The 25,971-nt window shown below is 39.3% G+C and overlaps 1 protein-coding gene across 2 annotated transcripts in view; it reads left to right on the forward strand.

The window, feature by feature from the left end:
* sgcd (sarcoglycan, delta (dystrophin-associated glycoprotein)) overlaps positions 1–25,971 on the forward strand; it is a 260,353-nt gene that overhangs the window by 11,373 nt on the left and 223,009 nt on the right. The window contains exon 1 of one of the 2 annotated variants that reach the window (XM_017705159.2): positions 10,061–10,677. The exons of the other annotated variant lie outside the window; for it this stretch is intronic. The gene's annotated coding sequence lies outside the window, so the exon portion shown is untranslated. Of the gene's footprint in view, positions 1–10,060; positions 10,678–25,971 lie in introns of those variants that run through there. 2 annotated transcript variants of the gene reach the window in all.

Below are 25,971 nucleotides of genomic sequence, written 5' to 3' on the forward strand. Positions count from 1 at the left end.
TTTTTACTTTGAGATTTTCAATTAAAGAAACGTTATTTATATTTTTATGTGAGAATTGTCCATGAAATAAAAGTTACACAGATGTTTGTCTATGCTGTCAATTATAGTTCTTAGAAAGAAAGAAAATCTGAATCGGCAAGTCAGACTTTTTGTAATTGGCCAAGAACATGACAATCAGTGTAGCTAGGAACATAGGAACATTACGTCAGTCAACTTCAGTTGTTCCTCTTATGAAGCAAATCAATAAGTCTTTAGAGATGAATGTGCACCTGTATGCGCTCAGAAAATATCACAGGGCTTCCAACAATAACTGCAGCATCATGCTAGCGTACAGGAAGCCCCAGTTCTTTATGCTGAAACATTTTACTTGCCATGGTGGACATGCAGATGTTTCAACCACTGGGGAGTTTTTTGGCCAGCTCCATTTATGCCACCCATTTGCAAACCTGTATTTCTGAAACAGAAGCTTTATGCAAGAATAGGGAAATGTTCTAAATTTAATCAGTAAATGTAAGTAAAAAAAATCCTATTAGCCATTTATGTTGGTCCATGAAATATTCAACCAATGTAAGCGTGTCTGGTGTTTTCAAATTGTGTTAAAAATGTTTTCATTTGATGACAACAACAGGACAATAACCATTGAGATCTTGCATGTGGATTCCAGTCTGCAACAGAGCAGCCACATTAATGATAACTGATTATTGCATTTGGACCCTCATGGTTTTGACAGCTTCTTGCAGCTAGCGATGATAGCAGTGGTCATCAGGGTCAACTTTTAGAGTAACGTCTCTGACATCTTGATGACACTGTTGTGTAGCTGACTCAAAGTCTGTCCTAATGTAAACAGCTCTTGTTTCTACTCTCTTCTCCAACTGCAGTCATTATGCTCATTACCTCTCCTGATTGCTGAGACGGTCTTTCTTGCTTTGACTGGGTGGTAGCAGCCAATATAACAGTAGATAACTATAAAATATATAGATATCTCCAAAATGCAGATAAGAGAAAAACATTTACATTTCCCTCTTATCTGTTGATTATTTTGATTATCAGTCTGGGTTTTTGTAACAATATTAAATGATTCAGACTCTTGCTGACCATATGGGCCATGTTTCTCCCGAACATCTTGTCTTTTGTCCGGGTCTTTAGGCTTCTTAATGGCTTGTTCATTGTCTCCATCCATCTTGTAGCTGGCCATCTTCTTCCCGTTTACCTGCAACTGTTCTGAGCATAATTGTCTTTTCCAGTGTAGTGATTTTTTCTCGTAATGTCCAAAATAAAAGAGCTTGTTGCTGTTTGGTTATCTTGGCTTCGAGTGAGAAGTGAGACTTCATTTGGTTAAGGATCCATTTGTTTGTTATCTTTGCTATACAAAGCTCTCTCACAATTCTTCACAGGAATATTTTTCTCATCCTACCCTTTTCTTGTCCAGACTTAGAACCCCAAATGAAGACCATAAGGTGGGTAAATCTGAGACACATAGACACATATACATATTCTTCACACAAAACACAGCCTAATTCATCCATCCATCCATTTTCTAAACTGCTTCTCCCTCAGGGTCAAAGGGGAGGGATGGGGGGGGTGCTGGAGCCTATCCCAGCAGTCATCGGGCGGAAGGCAGGATACACCCAGGACAGGTCGCCAGTCCATCGCAGGGCACAGACAGTCACTCACACACACCCAGGGGCAATTTATCATGTCCAATTGGCCTGACTGCATGTCTTTGGACTGTGGGAGGAACAGGAGGAACAGTGGACAGTGGTTGGTATAGTGTAGTGGTTAACACCTCTGCCTTCTACACTGTAGACTGGGGTTCAATCCCCACCTGGGCAAACACCCTACACTATACCAATAAGAGTCCTTGGGCAAGACTCCTAACACCGCCTTGGCCTGCCTGTGTAAAATGATCAAATTGTAAGTCGCTCTGGATAAGAGCGTCAGCCAAATGCCATAAATGTAAATGTAAAACCGGAGAACTCGATAGACACGGGGAGAACGAGAACTCCACACAGAGAGGACCCCGGTCGCCTGGCCGGGGAATCAAACCCAGGCCCTCCTTGCTGTGAGGCGACAGCACACAGCACACAAACAGATGGGAGTTTGATTACAAAAATGCACCAAAACCAACACTGATGAATAACAAAACTGTCAGTCAGATTTGCATGCTTGTTTACTTTCAGATTTGACTGTAATCAATATATACAGACCATATTATGCTAAACTATTCAGATGAAGTTTCTGGTTTCTAATGCCCAATTTTGAAGCCAAAAGGTGTTTTTTACAGCAGTAGTCATTAAATTGCTAGTATTAGTTGTTAAATTGCTAAATGTGAGTATGTAGGATTTGATGGATGAGGTGAGTTAAAGCAGAAAATTCACCAAAATATGCAGGAATATTTAGGGATGCCCCCGGAAATAATGTCTCATGGCAGTATGTTGTGTACATTTGAATAAATCACTATCCACTTGTCAGAGTCCATGAGATTCATGTAGCATTTGAAGCACTTTGATTGTGAATTTATTGGCCTGTTATGTGCGTTCAGTTGTGTTCTCTGATAATTCACCAGCACTTCAACTGCAAGCAGTGTCATTCCCTTAGTACCTCAGTGGCTCATAGCCCACTTTAATGAGTGAGTGCACTTATCAAGTAGGTGAAATGAATACCAGCAATACCAGCATATTATTGTCTAAATAAGTCTAAAAGTGCGGCCTATATCAGGCTTCACTCGCCGAGAACCTCTCATCCCAAATTAGACCCGCTGTTTATCTGCACCAAAGCTGCATAATCAAAATTGGCACTAACTTTTCTCATGCTGCGCTGCCATCGTTTCAGATAAAAAATGATCATCTTCACACAAAGACAGGTCAAGTCATCTGGACCTTCTCTCTTTTCATTTGTCCCTTTCTGAAAATCTTCAGGAGACTCAGGAGAGGCTCATGTGATTTATTCCTCTATACTTTAGAAGCGAGCCCTATAAGGTAGAAGCCAAGAATTACGGTCAAATTTAATCGAGTTGGATGAGTGAGGGTGGCGGGGGCTCATTTTATAGGCCTGACTTATTGCCTCCTTAGTTGGAATCCTCAGTTAAACCATTATCAGTGTGCTGGGCTGCACAAGAGAGTGCTTTTGAAATTTGTTTTGGCTATATCTATTTACTGATTGTGAAATAAAGGCATACTGTTTTTGGACGATATTGATCTAATAGTCTTTGTAAAGATTATCAAAGTCATTGGTTTTAATTGCAGAAGATTTTAGAGTATTATGTGTACACACACACACGCCTGCACGCACGCACACACACACACACACACACACACACACACACATATATATATATATATATATATATATATTTACACACACATTTGTATATATAATTTCTCAACCATTGAATTATTCCCATAAAAAGATGTAGCTGCATTTCTGACCAGGAGATTTTGTAGAGTAGGGGCTTATCTTTTAGGGACCTCCAACACTAATGTCCTGTTTCTCTCTGTTCCTCTGGGTCATTCACAATGACACAATCATGCTTCCCTCCATTCAGCCATACGCTGGGTACTGTGCGCCGGAGAGAAAGCCACATGACCCCCATCAGAGGGGCATTGCTCAATCTAACTCCCACTCCTCTGAGTTTATGTGTGTGTGTGTGTGTGTGTGTGTGTGTGCGTGTGTGTGTGTGTGTGTGTGTGTGTGTTAGAGTGTATGAAAGACAGTGGAGAGCTTCTGTTCTATTTTGCCCTCTTTGTAGAAGCATAATAGATAGATAGATAGATAGATAGATAGATAGATAGATAGATAGATAGATAGATAGATAGATAGATAGATGTATATTATGGAACACAGGAAAAATGAATAAAAATTGTTTAAAAAAGACAGAGCCAAAAAAAAACCAGGGTTAGACTTTTATTTAGGCATAGTACTACACATATACACAGCCTATAGTGTGTGAAATGTGTGTGAGAAAGAGAGGGAAAAGCAACATTAATACAGTAAGCAGTGATTTTATGCATGTCATTGTGCTTGCTTGATGTGCTTTTCCTCAAGGAAACCCAGCATTACTATAAATTACCATCCAGTAGTTGTTTCAGCTAATCAGCCTGTCATTCAGTTAAATCAGGTGGGCTACTGGTGGATTTGTACAAATCCAGCTTATTTTAAAGCTTAATAGTGTTTCAAGAGGAAATTCCAGAATGGAACTGGCCATTTTGCATTTTTTCAGTTTTGGCATTCAGTGTTGGCTGATGAACTGATGAGCAACATAAATAGCAGTTTAGGGCCCTGTGGCCACCAGGAAGCTGACAATGTTTGAGTTATTATTGTAACATTTTGTTTAAGATGCTTGAGTGAGGGAAAAAAGTGATTGGTTAATCATGTGTCAAAAAAGAAGCTTGCTTCTCAAGCTGGAAAATGGGAAAAAAGAAATGTACTGAAAAACCATAAAGGTATGTTTCGTTTTCTTGTGGTGTTTAAATTATGTCATTGGTATTGGCTTATAATTGGACATGAAGTAGCTGATCCGGGGTCTGTCTGTTGAAGCAGGTTCAGCTTATACACTATAGTGGCAAAATCATTCACTCACTCATCAAAATCATTGAATTCCGGTGTTCTAATCACTTCCATGGCCATAATTGTATTAAACCAAGCACCTAGGCATGCAGACTGCTTCTACAAACATTTGTGAAAGAATGGGTCGCTCTCAGGAGCTCAATGAATTCCAGCATGGTACTGTGATGGGATGCCACCTGTGCAACAGTCATGAAGTTTCCTCACTACAAAATATTCCACAGTAACAAGTGTAACAAAGTGAAAGTATAACAAAGTGAAAGTGACTGTGAATGACAGCAACTCAGCCACAAAGTGGTAGGCCATGTAAAAAAGTCAGTCGCTGCAGACCTCCAAACTTCATGGACCCTTTAGATTAGCTTAAGAAAGTCTATATAGAATTTCATGGAATTAGTTTCCATGGCCGAGCAGCAGCATCCAAGCCTTACATCACCAAGCACAATGCAAAGCATCGAATTTGTGGGAACAGTTTGGGGAAGGTCTTTATCTGTTCCAGTGTGACTGAGCACCCGTGCACAAAGCAAGGTCCAAAAAGGCATAGCTGGGCGAGTTTGGTGTGGAAGAACTTGACAGGCCCACACAGAGTCCTGACCTCAAGCCAATGGAACACCTTTGGGATGAATTAGAGTGGTGACTGTGAGCCAGGCCTTCTCATCCAACATCAGTGTGTGACCTCACAAATGCGCTTCTGGAAGAATGGTCAAAATTCCCATAAACACACTCAAACCTTGTGGAAAGCCTTCCCAGAAGAGTTGAAGCTCTTATACCTGCAAAGAGTGGGCCGACATCACATTAAACCCTATGGATTAAGAATGGGATGTCACTCAAGTTCATATGTGTGTGAAGGTAGACGAGAGAATACTTTTGGCAATATAGTGTATGACAAAGTTTCAGCTTCACAAAACCGAAGAAACACAAACAATTAATTTCACAACTGGAGTTAACAGCTTTCTCTTTCAACACAGGTTCAAATACTCAAGCAGTGATTAATCCAGGTTCAGATACTGAAGCTATAATTAATCCAGATTTATACATTCAGGCTGTAATTAGCTATGATGAATCCAGGTTTTGATACTCAGACTGTGATTATTCCATGTATTGATACTTGTGCTTAGATGTGCTTAGATGGGATGTGCTTAGTTTACATTTAGATACGTAGGCTGTGATTAATCCAGGTTTAAATACTCAGGCTGTGGTTAAGTCTTGTGCAGAAATGTTGATGTTTATGATGAACAGCCAAATGTGTAAAACACGAGGAGGAGTTGCCACAGAATAAAAAAAAGAGGTCATACTGCACTAAATATGTAGAGAGTAAAACATTTGTCAGTAAAATGCTACACTCTCACCACTGCCCCCACAGTTGGATCCAGTTAAGCTTAAAGTTAGCTGGGTAAGCAAGACCAAATCATGAGACAGACCTCTGAATACAGAATGCTAAGAACTCCTAAGAACTCCTAAGCACCAAATCATTAGGAATGTACAGTTAGCCAGTTATAAAGGTATATAATTTTAGACAGCTTGTGGTCACTGTTATTAGTTAGTAGCCTCAGGACATTTTACTTTAAACTACATCACCTATCAAGGTGAGGGACCCCTATAGATTAGAGCTGGCCCTGTTGGTATCAATGTTGCTATCTGTATCAGAAAAGACAACATGGTGTCATATCATCTCATTAATGTGCCTTAAAATCTTTTTTTCTTAAAGGTCACTATTATCAAGATTTGTTTTTCCACACTAATAAGGACCGTTCCACATTAGTTTAAACTGTGGTCCCACAGTAAAAAACAAAATATTAATTAATATTAATTAATTGTATTATTAAACGAATTATTCAGACCATAGCTATTTAGAATGATTATGTTATGACCCTTTTAAACCCAAGGATAGTATAATAAGCTAAATACATCCAAAATAATCACTACTGAAATGCAAAGTGTTGGGGTCCTTAGGCAGAGCTTTATTTTTAGCTAGTCATGTACAAGCTAGTGATTTTGAGCTCTGTTCAAAAGTAGCTAAAATTGTTGCTACTTGATGAAGTTTTGGAAGTGTAATGATTATTTTTGTAGTTACTTAATGGAATGTTCCATCATTTTTTTAAATACAAGTCCATTGTAACTCAAATGTACTATGGTATTTTAGGGCCACTGTTAAAAAGTGACTTCGAGAATAAAGTTGTAATATTTTGAGAAAAAAAAGTCATATGGTATGATATTTTGAGAATAAAGTTGTAGTACTATATTAAAGTGGGATATTACCAGAAATACATATTATAAAATCGCAATATTGTGGTCAAAGTGTTTGCAAAAGGAAGGTAGCAAGCGCCTCCTGCTAAAATGAGGGATGTTAAAGAGTTGGTACATTTATACTTTCGTATTGATTTCACCCTCAGTCTCCTGGCACATCACCACTAGAGTGTTAGTAACAGCTGTGCAAGACACTTTGCTTATTTAGAATAAAGAACCAAAAGGACTTGGAGGAAATTGTCTGTTTTGTTGAAGAAGAACTTGTGGACAGTGGCCGTCTACAAGACTACCGGTAGTTATATTAGTAAATATTATGACTTTATCCTCTAAATATCACAACTTTATTTTTGACATTTATGACTTTTTAAGTCTATTATTTTTATTTTCAATACCATTTACAATTTCTTTTTTTTGTTTAATGTATCATCACTTTCATATCAGAATCTTTTCAGTTTTTCCTGTATTTCAGCTTCTCTTGACATTAGCAAACAAAGTTAAGAACATTTTTCTCTGTCCTTTAAAGTTATTGTTGCTCTAATATTGTATCCTCTATATAAGATGATAGTCTGTAAGACAAGAGAGAATAAAAGATACATAAATAGATGGTTCCTCAGAGAAGAACTATTTCACCAGTCCAGTAGTGCTGGTGTTGCAGGTGTAAGGGTCAGTTTTGGCTGCCAGGCAACAGTGTTACTTTTGTCCAGCTGGTGGACTGACTGACCCCAGGTCTGGTACTCGTATCTAGCACTTCTGTTTGTGCTTAGCTTCTCTACTCCTTTTTTTCCAGTTGAAGATGGAAAATAATAGGTAACACTACTGTATACTGTGAAATACTGAATACTACTGTATACTGAAATGATTCATATTCCACTCTGCAGTTCTAACACTACAGTAACTCTTGTCCACTAGATGAACTCTGTGCATTTGAATGTTTCCTAAAGCTGGCTCTCTGTATGGCACTGGGTCTGAAGAGAACATTTTGAGTCAGCAGAGCAGGAGTGATCATCCTCATAAGCCGAACAGTCACACCTATAAAGTACTTTTATTATTTGCATGTTCTTATAAAATAGGTGTTGCAATGGGACTTATTGCCAAACACAAAAAGAGACCTGTGTGTGTGTGTGTGTGTGTGTGTGTGTGTGTGTGTGTGTGTGTGTGAGAGAGAGAGAGAGAGAGAGAGAGAGAGAGAGACAAATCCACACTGTTCTGAAGTACAATCATGCTAAATCGGTACTTTGAGAAATTTCTGTATTTCCACAGAGACCAATTACATTGATTATCTTTAGAAGTGGCATGATTTACTGGGCCGGTCCAATCAGCATTTGTCGATTCCCAATTTTTAAAACTACCATTGTTTGTATCATTTCCATTTGATGCACCTCTAGAGAAATTGGTGTAACCAAGTGATTGAAACTCTACATTGGACAGTCTGTGCCAGAGAGTTGCATGAAAGGAACGGTAAACCCACAGCACTGCAGAAAGCTGAAAGTCGAACTTCAGTTCTTCAATTGAAGAATACAAGAATGTTCTCCAAAAATCAAAGCTGTTAAGCACGTGCAGGCTGTGTACTAGAATAGAGACGTTTATCGATTTGCCATCCTTTTCAATACTTAGCAACAAACTCAAGTTTGGCTTTTTATTTTTATTCCATGAAATAATTACAGTTGTACTAACTTGGGTGAATGTAGCATTTGAAGAACTCCCCAGCTTAGCGAAAGTACAGATTGTGTGCACATTTTGTGAGCATATGCCCAACCCTGGCCCTTTCCATCAGAATTAATTGTGCTCTTTTGGATGGGCTCTAAATGCTTAATATGTTGCTGTGCAAAAACTTAAAACTATCCTTGAAGGGAAATTTTCCGAAGGGTCTTAAAAACATCAGCCTGATAGCAAAGTGCAGCTGTTTCCCTTTTTTTTTACCTGACACTTTTGGTTTACATCATGCAACAGTGTGAGCAGATCTACTTAGCTTCAAAATACAAAATGACAGCTTCAATTTGAAAATGAGCAAGACTGTAAATTATTTTGCTCTTTTTTGTTTTGCATGACAATAAAGAGATGCCATAATGAAATGTCTACACTATAAAAGCAATGGAGTTTGATGCCAATATGAAGACAACGTGCTATGAATATAGTTTTATTGAAAACTGATGAAGCTTCATTGCATTTTAAGCTAATGTTGCACCTAAATTTGGCTAGCTCACTGCTACCATCTCCCAGTGATCATTTTGGAGTAACACAAAGAAAGAAGCAGATAAATAACGATTATAGATTGTTATTTATTTTACAGTTACGTCGTCAGTGCAATTATTTAATAGAACCTTTGTTGGGATCACGTCTGTTCTTGCAACAAGAAAAAGTCGCTTGAATAATTAACGGTACTACGTAAAAAGTCAGTGATCACCCTCCATTTATTTTATTTTCAGTCAGAATGATCATTTAAGTACATTATTCCTTTTTACAGGAGATATTTCTAAGGAGATCAGATATAAGATAATGCACTTGCATAAGGACAAGGGAGTTCGAAGGACACAAAGACTAAAAATTTGATATTGCATTTCTGTGTAATTTTCTGATGCTGAAAAGAATGAATGAAAAAAGTATCTTGCACTGGTGGTCCCTGAGTTTTTCACAGTACTGTACACTGATTAAATACTGTGAACTCTTCTGGAAATGCCCCTACACCACACCTGTCTTTTGAAACACCTCAGTTGCTGCCCTTATCACCTTACCTGCCCCTTTCCCTGCTCGGCACTGGACTGTTGCCATTTAAAACTTAAATGTTGACTGTTGTAGAGTTTGAATATTGGCTTCTAGTTCTGCTTGAGCTGCCAAAGTAGGAGTAACCTTGTGCTGAAGATTGTGTTTCTGTGCAGCACTTTATATTCTGCTCAATTGTGGGTGCATTGAGATGCTTCATCCTTTGATTAAAGAATTAGGGCAGATAATTTGCCAATTTCAAAGCAGCTGTGCTCTCCCGTCTTATCTGTCTATTGTTGAGTGTCTCTCATCTTTTTTGCCTCCTCTCTCACTTAACCTCTTTGTGTTTAACCTCACCCATGCTTCTTAACCCTTGTCTTTGTATCTCTCTCTCTTGCTCTCTCCCCCTCTCTCGCGCTTCTTCAAATCATGATCTCCTCTGCTGCAAAGAAAACTCCACCTACTCAGTGCCGCTAATGTAGTCACTGACAGTGCGAGCGTTCTCTCTATTCTCTCTCGCTCTCTTTCTCCCTCTCTCGGTCTGCATTCGCTCGTTCGCCTGCTCTCCCTCCCTCTCCCTCTTTCCTCTCTCTCTCTCTCTCTCTCTGCCTGCTCTGCTCGCTTCAGTCCGGGATAAATAAAGCCAGCCAGAAGGATGCGGAGAGAAGGAGAGACCCATGAACGAAGCGCAATGTTGAGGCGACGTTGTTGAGGATTTAACAGCCGCTCTTTCTCTCTCTCTCTCTCTACCCCCCTGGATCTGCCCCCCCAGCCCCTTTTTACCCCCCATCTCACCACCACCACCACCACTACACCACCCACCCACTGGAGGATGCTCAGTCTTGCCTGCTCTGATGCTGTACTACTAGCTGCCAGGACTACTGCCACTTTCCCAGCTGCTCTCTTCAGCTTCTTTGCCTGCTCCAAAGCCACTCTCTCATCCAGCCGGCCACAGGGGGCTCAGGCTGCCCCTTCTTCCCTGATACCCATGGAGCCCACCCTGCGGGCGGATCCCCCACTTTGGTAGACATTCTTCCTCGCATTCTATCACCTTGTTGCGGGCTTGGCACTAGCTTTGCCAGGCAGAGAGATAAGGAGGCACTGGCAGCTCTCCAGCTCCATGCTTTTCTGACTCCTTCAAGGCTGCGATTGTCGGCATCTGACAAAGAGGTAGGACTTCTCCGCTTGGCGTTTGGCTGGTGGCAGTACCAGAACCAGGAGAGCTTGAGTAATGGAACTCACTTTAAGTGCCTTCTGTACAGTCTGTAGAGTTTGCAAGGCACTAATTTCTGTCCTTTTCTGAAATCTGCAATACATAAAATGTCCATATGATAATTCAGTAATATATTATCTTGTGGGACTTGTTAGCATGATTTATACTGGGTAACTTATATGGCAATGCAATCATAGAGATTCACCTGCTCAAGTAATGTTATTGGTCCTAAGAGAATATTCTGACACAGATCTTTATGCAAATGTTCAGCGGAAGCTGAGTTGCTTAACAGTTTGAATAGGCTCGTCAAATACAGTTTTTATGGGCTCCTAAAATACTGTATGCAAATATATACATGGAAGCTGAGTTGCTTAGGACTTTCAGTACGAAAATAGTGAGTAGCTGCAGTTCCTTGGTTCTCCCATCTCAGCACTATGAGTTGTATTGTTGAAATGAGCCACATGGTGCCTCCAAAGATTGTAGCCACAGGGCTTTCAAACATTACACAGGAGCTGTGGGCTCAGGTGATGTCTGACAGTCTACCAATTCTGGTGCAAAGTAATGAAGTGAGGCAGTTTATTTGAGGCCGGGTTTGTTTTTCTGCCAAGATGAGCCTCCCCTCCCCCCTCTCTCCACACAGACATACACTAACATACACTAACAACTCAGAAGCATAAATCCAAAAATGCAGTCCATTAGGGAGACTTTCTCCAATCCTCACTTCTTTTAGATCTGGCAACTTTGGAGTCTTGGGTTTCCAAGAAGATTATTTGTCTTTGAGAAAGACTTTGTGAATCATTCTTGATCAACTTGGAGTTTGGAATTTTGCTGACGAAGCCTAGGAATGTTTCGGCATAAGAATACGTTTGGCGCCCTTCTTCACCTTCACCTCCCGAATCCCTCCCCTTCTTGCTGTCTTTCTTTTTCACACTTGCACATTTCTCAACAACCGGTGTAGCATCTTCTCCTCATTTGCGGAAAGGTCATTGTGGAAAAGTGCATTTGCATCTTTAAGATGTATTCAAGATTTGAAGTGCACAAGACTTGGTGACGAATTTGTTTGCCAGAGATCGGTGATGGGCGGGGGGGTGCTTGATTGCACCGGAGAGTCTAATGAGGAGCTTGAGGGTGAGCTGGCAGTCTGCCCAGCCGATTGGAGAGAGAAATACCTCCATGCTTTTGAAAGAAATCAATTGACAGAGAGAAGGGAATTAGGTGCAGATAGCCTCCCATATGGCAGGCAAGCAGCAACAAAACTTGACCTGCAAGCAGAGAGAGCAAAAAGTTTTGCATTGAAGAAGGAAAGAGGGCAGGTTTTGTGGTCAAGTGTCTGAACATGCACCAATGCATCAAAGACATCTGTATTGTCTTTATGACATATTTAGAATGAGTACATCAAGCATAATTCATACCAAATGTGCTTTCTGGACATTTTGGGTTTGCCAATTTCGAGACGTTGAAGTGTACACAAGGCATTTCATAAGAATTTCACAAGATCATCACCTCCCAACAAGTTTAGATTGAAGTCGACTTTTTCTTAAAAATGAACCCTTTAAAATCCCAGCCTTGTTACTTCTTATGGCTTATTAATCAGTAATTACACAGCAAATGCAACCTGGCAGTGAAAAGTTTTAAGAGTCAGGAAGGAAAGCCTAGACCTGCCGGCACCTCCTGACAATTTAAGGGGTTAAGAACATTCTGTTTCGCACAGCTTTGCTAATGTAATTTTTTTGGTGGTTGTGTATAAATCCTGTTGGGGTGGGAAGCATGCATATCATCTGCTAGATTCCTAAGGGGAAGGAAACAGGAGGATTATTTTTACACTCTAATTAGAATACTACAAGCTCTTGCTTAATTGGTGGCTCCCAGTTTGCATTTGAAGCATGCTGAAGAAAAAGTAAGAGACTAAAAGCATGGGGTTGAAATGAAATGAATATGCAAAAAAAAAAAAAAGACAATTCGTCAACATTCTTTTGAAGTGTCGAGGCAAACGCAAGGCAGGATATGAAGCTAGCAGGCGCAGAGTTTCAACCAAACACCAGGAGGCAAGAATCCAGTATGTTTAAATAAATATGTAATCTGAGCCTGCAAGACCACTATGCATTAATGAGAAAACGAGAATGAATTGCTCACATAACTGCCGTCAGTTTGTTGTCGTATGTCACTTGAAGTAGTTGCTGTTACAGTAGGCCTGTATTGCTCTAAGCAAACCTTGAAGCCTTGAAGTTCCACATGGAGATTAATTAGGTTCTGTTTTTCTTACTGAAAGGAAAGGGTAATGCTGTTTGCTCAGTGGTGGGTGGAATATTCATAACTGGAAATTAAAATGGTCACTGCCAAATTTATTATACTTTTTATTTGAATGTTAAATGTGTTTAGTAATGTACTATTACAGCACTTGTAAACTGTAAATCTGTATATTTGTCCATGTCAAGTAGTACATCTACAGCCTATCAAATATCTTAGTCAAATAGAATTGGTTGATATAGTTATATAATCATTTATATTTATATAATAATTTATATATTAACCTCCATAAACTGTGCATTGACAAAACTCAAACCATTTTACCATAGGCATGCTTATCAGAACAATATCTGGGTTTATGCATCAGCATTGACCAACAATTGCAGGAAAAAATGTTAAATATCTGTGCAGAATTCCTGCATTGATGCATCCCTAAAATTTTCTGAAAAGATACATCAGAATCTTCCTTAAAGCCACCACTAGTGCCAAATCTGAAGATTGAGTTTTCCTAAGGGTTTGTGTGTACTAACTCCTACAAACATGTAGACATTACCTTCTGTAGACTTAAGGTTGGGGTTTTAGCCTTTGTACATCTAAAGAAAACGTGTGTTGATTAAAAAAAAAATTAACCCATCTTAAGAATAATACCTCATTTTAAGTTTTTTTTTTTTACTGCCAGTGGCTTAAATGAGTGTGTGACACAAAAAAAGACTTAAGATGTGTCTTTTTAAATGAATAATTTACTTTCGAACCATAATTTGAGTAACAGGGTTGTCCTTTTTACTTCTCCAGTGTGACATTGAAAACAACTAGAAAGTATGAGTTCTTCTTTCCATAATCAGGAAAATAGGATGATGCAAATTTTTGTTGAACAAACTTGTGACTTGTGATATACTGTAGATGTTTCATAGAAGTGAATGTGCTCGGGTAACAGGGTTCAGTGAATGTTCTGGGAAACAGTTGAAATGTACATTTTTTAGTGTATAGTAGAGCACTAGTGAAAAAAGATGTTTCAAGCATGAGACTCACTTAAATAGACTCACGTATTAATGCGAAGCTAGTAAGATTTTTCTTCTGGTGATTAAAGTGTGGTTGTAGTGGGCTGGGACAAGGTTTCTAAGTGCTGTACATAGGCTTTATTTTTTTATGATTAACATTTATTTATTTATTTTTTCCTAGATGAATACAAAACCACACACATATTTGCATTTTTTTTTTACAACATGACCCCTTTTACCCTCCCCCTTCCCACCCCAGCTGTGTCAGTGCTACATTCATGACCTGAGTGAATCCAGTACAAGGCTCTGTATCATTGAAAAAATAATAAATAAATACTACTAATAATAATAAATAAATATATAAATAAATGAGCAAGCAAACAAACATACAAGCTGTAGAAATCAATCAATCAATCAATCAATCAATCAATAAAATGACAAAATAAATAAATACAAATAAAAATGGCAGTAATAACAAAGTGGAGCGCAGCATGGTACTCATCTTTAAGTGCTCTCTATAAATCTTAAATATAAATATTTGTCCCATTAACGTCTGTACGCTTCTAAACGCAGAACAATTTAAATGGTAGTTTTTCATATGCAGCTACTCTGCCGATCTCAGCAACCCACTCTTGAAATGATGGAGGGCCCGCTTCCCTCCACCTACTAAGGATAACCTGCCTACCAATCATTAAACTGCAGTAGGTTGTAATAACGGACACCCATAAAATGCTCCAGTCAGTGAAGAGGCTGCTGAAAAAACATGTTCTCATATGTTGCTAAATTTGGTCCATGGTGCTCATTAAAGATGTAGCATTTAAGGTGTAGTAGCTAGACAGTAACAATATTTTATGCAAGATGTAATCATTTGTCAATGTCATGTTGTTTGTTCTGTCACCTTTAATCAGAATAAACAGATTCCGCATTGTGGATTTTCTTTGATCTGTTTTGTGTTGATAGCTTTGGTCTGGTCAGACGCTTCAGCCTCTGACTTCAGCGCATATGAATTCTGTTCAACTGGCTGCTGTGTCCCTAAAACTGGGCCAGCTGAAAGTTTAATCAGATATACCCTGCCTCATTCCCCGTATTGAGCGGTAAATGTATGTAGGTAGGCAGGCCATTTGTAGTGCTTCACAGGTGCAGGTTCTTTTCAAATATTCATCATATTCTCTCTCTCATCCACACAGAAGCCAATACCCAAGATTTTAGCAACCTCTACAGGTGCTTGTACGGTAGCGGATATCTGTGCGTGTTGCAATAATTCATTTAAACTGTTCTCCCAGATCATTAATATTGGTTGTATTAGAGCTGCAACGTATGACCTTGGATTAGGACAATGTCTTGGCATAGGTTTGCTGCATAAAACATGATGATTAGCTAATGAAACATGCATTAGAGCTTGCTAGATGTGGACTTTTTGAGGCCACAGTGCCACTTTGCTTTTCAAAACGTTCCCCAACCACGGCTGCGTCCACAAATTGAGACAATATGCTTAATGCAAAGCCGCGTACTACCTACAGCTTCTCTCCAGGGACTAGTATCGACAAGAATAGCTTTTGACAGAGGTTCATCCAAAGAAAAAAAAGAGGAAAAAAGCCTCCCTTGAAAGCGAGGGACTCCATTTGCTCTGTCAACTCTGTCACATCTGTCCAAGCACTATTAGAGGCCCCCCGCTCCCTTTCTAGTGGCACGGAAAAAGCCTGCTTTGCTTGAGCAAACCTCTTCCCTCCACCCTCCTGGTCCCCATAGGCTTCTTTCCTTTTATTTATTTAATTCCTTTATCTCGCAAAAAGCTGTCCCACAGTTCCACGCAGGAGAATGAAATCTTTGTCAACATCCTCCGTCTGCGCTGCTGAAATGTTTGTATGTTTAGGGCGGCCTGACAGTCGCCGGACAAATCGGACAAGGGGCCCCTGAATGCTGGATGGAGCTGAAGGTGTTGTTGGATTTGACGGCTGTGTTGGGGTAAAGCATTCATTATTTGATTGCCATCTGCAGACGTGCCTCGCAGATTCAGCCGGCGGAACAAATGTGGCACGGCGGCCGGCGGCGCATAGTTAAGCGCACAAATACCCCGCGTGTTGTTCCCAAGCAGGCTCGTTCAGCCAAAGGGGAGCACGCAGGGCACAGCTGCCCCGGAGCAGCTGGATTCACCACGGCCGGCTTACAGGGCCGGCTAAGGGTCACCTTGTTATATGAGCCACTTGTTTGCCTAGCCTCACTAGCCGTGATTTGATTTAGACGTAATTCCTCTGTTGGACATACCAAAACAAAGGGTACAATTTATGGAATTTATTTCTATTTCCATGGGCCACAAATTGGATATAAAGCATGCATTCACCAGGAGCTTAATAATGGTATTGTGAGCAAATCATAAATGAATGAATAAGCGGATGTTTGTGCGTATGGATTCCACCAGGTAACGGTGTAGGGAGCATCCTCTGGTATGGTAATGTAGGCAAATGGATTATGGATCACATTGACTTTATGAATGATGGTCATATTTACCTGTTGAATGCTTGGTCGCATTGACTAATGAGCTTTTGGAATTAGATTTTCTTATTCCCCCCCAATCTGTTTTCAGGGATGGCTGGTTCAGAGGATTTAGGATCTTAATAATGAATTACACCTAAAACTTGCTCATAGCGTGTTTTTGGATGACAGGAACATTTATCTATTTTTCCAATATCAAGGGTTTTGTTTTTCTGTACAAAATGATGGAGCTCTTGATATATTGTGCTCTGCTGCAAATATCCAAACATCTGAGCCCAGTCATGTAGTCATACACAGTGTAGTAGTTATGACAGTTTTCTAACTAAAAAGTGCCGCTGATTTATTTATTGAGTAAAATGTATTGGTATTTGACAGTGAGCATGGTCATTATAGGCAATATATCCCTGATTGTGGGTTACTTTTTTCATATTAAAAGTAGGGCTGCACAATGTATTGCTTGTTAATCGTGATATGGACATTTGCAATGCAGTTATCGCAATACAGTATATGCAATATGCAAATAAACCTTCTAACCAGTTACAATATTTTTTGCTGTGTGCAAGGATGTTAATGATTAACAAATTAACCATACAGCAATGTTCAGTGGTTTCAGTTAATGAAGTTACATTTCATTTCCCATAAACAGTTGAAATTTCGGTAGGCATTTTTTTCATTCAGACCCAAGGACACAAGGAACTGTATGCATGTCGGCGCAAAAGTGCAACTTGTTTTGGTAGCTCTACTTCATGATGCGCAACAAGGGGTTTTTTGGAGTCAACTCTGACTCTCAACTATCTCTTAAAAAAAAATGTAAACAAAGGCCATGATCATTACCACCAATTTACTTGTACTTGAATACTTACCTCCAAAGCATAGTCTTTTATTCTTTGTAGTAATTTCTTCTTCATTTACTTGTCATAATCTTTTTTTTTTCATTTTTCAAAGCTCTTTAACTTACTATTGTTTATTTTCAGGTTTTCATCACTCTTCTGGACCCTTTTTCAATGCCCCCAAACAAGTATACATGTATGATGTATGCATGTATGTATGTATGTATGTACTTTAATTTAATTTAATTTTTAAGCAACATCAGGATCTCAACATATGTTGATCTTCAGTCATATTGGAAAAGCATCTCAAGTGGTAGTTAAAATAAGGAAACCCTTCTATAAGTTGTTGCATCTAAAAAAGACCTTGATATTGTAGTACACTGTAGAGTTAGCTTGCACGCACATTGAGTTGAATTCAAAAGGACTTATTTCAATTATTTTAATCAGAGGGATGATAAAAAATGAAACATGGAGGATATTCCTACTGATCTGTTTGCCTGCTCAAAATAGTAGTTTGTAAACACATTGTTAATTAGATAATCAATCAAAATTAATGTGACAATAGCATGCTGTTAAGGGAGAGGTACAAATTAAAAGGCAGAAATAACCACTTTTTTGTCTTACTATAAAGGTCTAAGAATGTACTATTTAATGTATTTCAAGGTCCACTCTGTGGACAAAAGTATTGGGACACCTACACATTACTCCTACAGGAGCTTTAATGTCCCATTTTAAATCCCTGGGCATTGATATAGAGTTGGTCCCCCTTTGCAGCTTTAACAGCTTACACTCTTTTGGGAAGCTTGCTTAAAGATTATGGAGTGTGTCTATGTGAATTTTTGCCCATTCATCCAAAGGGCATTTGTAAGGTCAGACACTGATGTTGGGCAAGAGGGTCTGGCTCACAATCTCAGTCTTAGTTCATTCCAAAGGTGTTTGATGGGGTTGAGGTCAGGGCTCTGTGCGGGCCAGTTAAGCTCTTCCAAACCAAACTCACCCAGCTATGCCTTTATGGACCTTGCTTTATGCACGGGTGCTCAGTCACACTGGAACAGATAAAGACCTTCCCCAAACTGTTCCCACAAAGTAAGAAGCATACAATTGTCCAAAATGTCTTGGTCTGCTGAAGCATTAAGATTTCCCTTCACTGGAACTAAGGGGCCTAGGCTAACCCCTGAAAAACAACCCTAGAGCATTATTCCTCCTCTACCAAACTGTTCACTTGGCACAATGCAGCCAGGCAAGGTTCTCCTGGCATTTGCCAACCCAGACTTCTCCATCAGACTGCCACATAGAGAAGCATGATTCGTCACTCCACAGAATATATTTCCACTGCTCCAGAGTCCAGAACGACCCATTCTTTCAATTGTTTGTAAAAGCAGACTGCATGGCTAGGTACTTGATAAACACCTGTAGCAGTAGGACTGAATGGAACACATGAATTTAGTGATTAAGAGGTGTGTCCCAATATATTTGTCCATATAGTTTATGTCACAAACACTGTATGTAGCAATATAATAGCAACATCAGGATTTTATACTGATATAATGTAGTATTTTTTATTGACATTGTGCAGCCCTACTCTGTTCCAAAGGTGATCAAGAAGCTACATGGAAGCAGAAGATTACTACAAAGGTCTCTGGTGGGCACACTTTCTGAAGCCGTGCCAGCCTCCAACTTTCTATGCAAAGCCCCAGCACTTTAAATTTGCTGCAAGGTGACTCTTTCTTGTTTGCCCTTGTGCAACTACTTGGCCCATTAGCGTTCTTCTCAAGTATGTTTTTCCTACTGCCTACTACACTTGGGTCTCTTATGTCAGGCCTCTACGCTGCTTGAACCCCTAGGACTCCCGGTCGACTCCATCTCCTGTTGGATTCTGTTACTTGAAAGTAGATTTGTTGCTGAGAGTTTGATTTTTTTTTTTAAACCATAGAAAATGTTGGCCTAAGCAGATCTATAAATATACTCACAAAATTGAGTTCTGCCTCGGATATACAATTGTAGCAAAATTGATTGCTAATATGTTTCTTTAATGCTGAGGTCTGACTCCAAAACCTGCCTCTGTTCACCGATTAGAATGGTACTCAATCAAATGTAAGTTAACCCAAAAGTTGACCTGAAGGAGCCCTCAGTAAGTAAGAAGTACTCAGGTACTGTGGCCGCTTTCCAATTTGGAGAACAGAGGAGGTGTGGGAAGTGAGGAAATAAGTCGCTGTCTTGCACAGGGCTACAGTAAGGTGAGTGGCATTGATTTGCTTCTTGAATGCAATAACTGTGATGTGGTGTACAATGAATTGCTGAATGCACAAAACTAGAGATGGCACCAATCAGATACCCAGTATCGGTAATCAGCAGAAACAGGTGGCTAATGCTGGATTGGGTAGTGGTGATACAAAAAGAACAAATCTGATCCTGCTATGTAATCTAACTTGAAATATGACAGAATTGCTTATTTCACAGCGTAACATAAAGAGGTGTAAAGTAGATGTGATAATAACTCATGTGTAGTACAGGATCAAGGCTTAATTTGTGGCACAACAAGCCAGATCTGGATCTGGAACGTTCACCTGCTCTGTGAGGGTCTATGGGGGTCCTGGGGGACCACTGAAGAACAGGGTAAAAGGGGGCTAATAAAGTATGCAGACAAGCAGATGGACTACAGTCTGTATAGTAAGTGGATCTGATAAAATGGAAAATGGGCATAGAATCAAGGAGGTGGTCATAAGGGAATGTCTGATCAGTGTATATTGCTGTTGGGACAAAATATTGTTTCTCCAATTATTTTTATTTATTCATTTATTTAATTAAAAAAATTTTTAACACAATTTGAAATTACTAGCTGCCCAAAAATCATGTTGAATGGAGCAATAGAAATGTTCCACAATGACTTGGAGTCAAATATTTGTACATTGACTCCCATTAGAAGATATAAATGCTGTTTTTCTCTTCTCTTGTGTAGCTTTGGTAAATGGCAATAAAATCAACGTTGGCAGTGTTTATCACTCCCAATTGCTCCCAGTACTGCTGTAACCAAAAGAGCTTGGTAATACTAAAGAAAACCACTGGCTTATGACATTGATTTATTAACACTCATGAATTACACATTATTCACTTAATAATTAAACCTCATGCATTAGAAGCTGTTTAGTTTTGGGAAACCCAAGTTTAAGAGAATGTTTAATGCTTAAGAGCCCCATTCATGCACTTGTTAGTAAGATCCAGCATTATAGGATTTTAAATTTTTTTGTATTCTGGGACCCTCACCCCATTGACCTTTCAGATCCATCAGTACTCAGTGTTCCAGTATCTTATCATTTACAAATCGAGTAACTGGATAGCTTAAGGTAGAGCTACTTTTAAAAAGAGCTCATTTTAAAGCTTAGTGGGCTTTAAAGAACAAAAATATCAGCAGCCTGTCTCACGAGACTTTCAACACATGAAAAATACTTTTCAGTGGTGGAAAGTACATAATAATAATAATAATCATAATACATAATAATAATAATAATCATAATACACAGTACATAATAATAAAAAAATAATAATACATAATAATAATACATAACATACAGTACATAGATATGAAGAATGTAAAGCAATTATTTCTCCAATAGACCACTGTAGTCGTTTGGCCATTTTGTAGTCAGACCTACAGCTCTAAGCTGCATTTCTCGAAGGCCAGAATGAAGTGTTTCGTAAAATCATCTCTATCGCACGCTGTGTTAAATAAAAATGCTCAGAACCCGACACGTTTTGTCCTGTGAACATTCTTCTCTCGAATACCTCTGGATCCTCTGAATTACGAGGTCGTTAAAGAGTTGAAATATGAATATTGCTACATGTGAGCTAAAGCTACTGCGCACTGAATTCACGTCATTTGACTGGCAGCCTCCTTAAGCAGGTTACAGTGGCAGTGCACATTTCCATGTACAGACTGAGGGCAGATGAAATAAGTCAGAACAAAATCAGCAGGTTTTTCTCTGCAGTTCTCTGTTCTTCATCTGATGCTCTCTGAAACATGATAGATCCCTCCTTTTGGCTTGATTTGAAGTGATCTACAAACGTACCTGCACTCAGACTAATCCAGTACAGACTGAGCTTAATGATAAACTGATTTAGGAGGTCAGAATATCCTAATTATTATTTTAATTCTGGTAATATTTTCTCAGGACATTCGCCAGCTTTTTCTTCGACTTTTCCCGTTCCAACTTAAATGGTGCAGCAGTCACATTATGAACTGCTGCACCATTTAAAGTGGAACAGGAAAATTCGATACATTCTGTCTTGTGAACATTCTTCTCCCGAATACCACCAGATCCTCTGAATTACGAGTTTGTTATTTTGATAGGCTCAAACTTCTTATCAAAAATACGACCCATGTTAAAACTACGAGACTGAATTTAGCTTCTTTTTTTTTGCACCTTATGTTTGAATGTTCCTGTTTCACCTTAAATGGTGCAGTGACTAGCCATCACAAACATTAGCAAACGAGACAAAATACTGGACCTGTTGGTTCTGTGAAACAGCAAAAATAAGTTGATGTTACTCAGCTGTTAAGCAGAAATAGATTAGAACAGAATAGAACCTCCTCATATCATGCCTGTCAACTGTCCAAGAAGTTGAAGTCAGCTTCTTTTTCACCAGCTGCTTGTTCGAATTTTCCTGTTCCACTTTAAATGGTGCAGAAGTTCATAATGTGACATAACAAACTCGTAATTTAGAGGATCTGGTGGTATTCGGGAGAAGAATGTTCACAAGACATTTCACAAGACGTATCGGGTTCTGAACATTTTTATATAACACAAGAGGCGAGTTTTTGAAAAAAACCCTATTCATTCTGACCACAGAGAAATGGATCTTAGACCCAGAGTTCCTAATATGGGCATAATAAGGACCTCAGAATGACATGTGACTACAGTGGTCTATAAGCACTAACATGGGTGCTGTGGTGACAGTGATTTCACATACGTAGGTACTGTGCTGTAAACATTTATGTAGGATGATCTTTGAAAAAGAAGCTGTTCAACTCCTCTCTGTGGTTCACGTGATGATTGTAGTGTTTCTCTTGGTCCATTCATCATGTTTTTTTTTCACTCAATGTAAATGACATCTGCTAAGGTCAAATGAAGCAGAAAGTAAAAAGAAGGGAGATGCATGTTTTTCTTTGGACAGCGACGTGTGTAAACCAGGTTAACTGATTTGAAACCTGGAACCTTCTCTAAGTCCTTGCTTAGACTGCCAGCCCAAATCTGATTTTTGCCATTTACATGTTGTATCCAGATTGATTTTTGATAGTCTGGACAGCAAAATTTGGAGGTCATCCACATTTGAAGGTGGTTGAAATGCGATTCCAATCAGATTTATCCAGATGTGTCTCAGCCTGGACACTCTGGCCACTCAAACCGGATATCAAAGTGTCTTTTACATCACTACCAATGTCAAGTCCAGAGTGGCTGATGTGCTGGGATTGAAGAAGAGTGACAAAGATGCTTTTGGCAAATATGATGTACCTCCATCTCTCCTCCATCTGTGTTTGAAATCTGCGACACCAGCGTAGCTACGTAGTTTCTGACACCTACAGTATGTCATTGCCACAGCAACCCAGGCAGAGAAGTTGGTGGTACCTGGACGCACAAATTCTGTACAAAATCTGATCACTTGCAAATAACAGGTACGGACAATCTCAGAAGATCTGGTTTGAGAAACAAATCTGATTTGCCTGCAGTCTGAACACAGCCTAAATTTAACATGCTTTGGCAGACAGAGCCCAGATTAGTATTGGCGTCAGCTGATAGCAAGATTTCAGTATTGGTATCAGAAAAGAAAAAGGTCACACAACATAAATTACACGCTGTCCCTCGGAAATGTAATACTTACAGCCATTGTGTGTCAAAGTAAAGCTGAATTATAGTTGCATTGTTTTCCCTACCCCTTGTCTTTGTTTTTTATTGTCAGACGCTAAAATAGCACTAACAGTAGTCAGTAGTGATGATGACTCATTCTCCTCTTTTCAAAGTGAGTAGAGATCAGCTCTTGTATGGATGTGTGATTTTTACCATTAGGGAATATTTTCCTGCTTGTTGGAATTTTGCTTTTCTTGTATGAAAGAGGACTACACAGTATTTCTGTCCCTACTGGCACATGTACAACACACCACACACACACACACACACACACACACACACACACACACACACACACACATGCCCCCCCTTACAACCACCACCCCCACACACCCATCAAGCCCACAATCTAGCTGTCTCTCGCCGCTCCCCCCAAGGGCCTTCTCAGCCTAATGGAATGTAGTCTTCTCTCAGAGCGGCGCACTCACAGAACAATTACGCCGACAGATTCATTTAAGCCGGATCGGCGGGCACTGCCTGTGGACGGGCGGGCCTTTACTGACGGCCCAGAAGACAAGCGGACAGCCTATTCTGCCGTCGCCTTCACCTAAGCCCTCCTCACTGTATCCCCCCAGGACTTTCACCGGAAATTATGACTTCAGTCAGAAACAATAAGTACTGTGTCAGATACTGTGTGGGCGGTTCTGATAAAATTCAATATCACAATATTTTCCAAATACATCACAGCATCACAGTGACAGATGATATTTGCATTAATACTTACTGAAGCCATGCTTTCTGAGTCCTCTATCCTATAGGTCCGCTTATGTTGTTTATGCAAGTTTATATACCCAATACTGTTCACCCAATGCAATGCCTTTTTATTCCTCATTAAATAGGCTTTAGTTACTGTATCTAATTTTTACGTGCTCTGTTTTCATTGTCAACTTCCTTTTTTTTTTTTACAAGTTTTGTTATCCAGAAATCATAAATAAGGTTAAACATCTACCTGATGTCTAGCTCTGTAGTCTCTGTTCTGATGAGCTGCCAAGTCATTTTCATAAATGCATGGGATTGGATTGAAACTCACAGGTACAGAAGCCGCACTGCTTCATGTTTATGTATGTTGCTGAAATACGACTCCTTTTACATCGTTAATCAGCTCTGCTAAAGATTTTTTTTTTCAAGTGCTTGGTTTTGTCCACTGAAATGCTTTGCTGGGTTAATGAGAAGTTGATGACAAACAAAACAATTTTAGATGTTTTCATGACTTCTGTTTATTTGAGTTTAACTTTTTAAAGAGTAATGATGCAATATATGTGTTCTCTGTAGATGACGTGTTATTATTTTACTTATTTTCACTTAGAAAATCAACAAAACGTCATTTGAGCAGAGGCACCCAGACTTTTGTTTACAACTGTAAATGGGTTCTGCTCTGATTGGCTGCCCTATATTGTACCTCCTTCAAAGAGCAGCCTGGCCTGAAACACTTTAAAACTTCAAGGAGTATGAAAAACAAATATATCAGCACTGTCAGAACAAAGCTTTGTATCTCCGTGTTAACACTTTTTTAAGATGATTTTAAAAGTCATTTAAAAAGTGCCAGCTGCTATTTAAGATTTGTTACAAAAAGACTTTCCTTCAATGGTAAAGGTTTAGTTCCAGCAGTGATGCAAAAGTAGAAATGTATTGTTTTTCTGACATTACAACTGCAGCTTCTGCAAAAATGAAAATGAAAATTTGTTTTTCCTTTATATTAGTTCTTTAGCCTGATAGATTGGTTTAAATTCCATTTTCATCTCTTAAAATTACCTTAAAAGGAAAAAACTTAAATAGTTTACGTTTTTCTATGTGGCAGCAAATATGTTGACTGTTATGGATATAGTGTATGTTGTCTGTTAGTACTGCTTAAACTCAAAAAATACAGATTTCACTCAAAGGACATCCTGATGTGGATGATTTGAACTCTTTCAGGGCCTCTGATTGGAGGCTTTGTGAAGGTTGCTCTTCTGGCTGGTTGGTTTTGAGACTCGCCAGATTTCTTCTTCTCTTTTTTTTGTGCCATACGTATTCGAAACAAACAAATCCCACTGAGCTCCTGGACAGTTCCGCTCCAAAACAGTACAAAGAGAAATGGGCGAGCTGGAGGAAATCCTGTTTCAAGGCGATATATCTCTGCCCACTCCAAGAGAGGCAGTTCAAACTGGCTGTTGCACTGCTTCCTGGGTACGGCTGTAGATGTAGAACTCTTTGGAACAGACACAGCCAGTCAGTAAGTCTTAATTTGAACTGGACACGCTAAAGAATTGCAGCTGATTTTTGCAGCAACAGCTTGTAAAGTTTAAACCTGTTGCCCACTGAGTGGAACGGCAAGTTTATGCTTTTTCTCTGTGAGTTCAGTGTGTTTTTTCAACCTTGACAAAGATAACCTAGTAGCATGCTGGGTAGATATCAGATTCCTAGCATCTCAGAAAGCCTTTTCTCCTTGGTACTACTTTTTCTTTGAGTCAACTCATGAACCACCAGCATTTCGCGAATTGAGAGTCTTCCCCAAGGATGTTTATTGGTGTAGCCTGGTAGTCATGGCCAGGCAGATAATTAAACCTCTGATGCATGGAGAGCAGCAGGATTTCCCATTGCGGTAGTCCAACAACTGTATAAAATATAACAGAACAATGTATATACAGGATAAGTACACTATGTTGAGTAGTGTTTTCTTGTTATCAGCCTAGACCGTTCTCTTGAGTCCTTTTTTTTATTTTCCATGATGCCTTCCTTTATTTTAGTTCCTTATGTGAAATATTTATCTGGAATATACAAAATGAACCTGACCCAGGTCT

Source organism: Pygocentrus nattereri, chromosome 16 (assembly GCF_015220715.1).
Source record: "Pygocentrus nattereri isolate fPygNat1 chromosome 16, fPygNat1.pri, whole genome shotgun sequence".
NCBI lineage: Eukaryota > Metazoa > Chordata > Actinopteri > Characiformes > Serrasalmidae > Pygocentrus > Pygocentrus nattereri.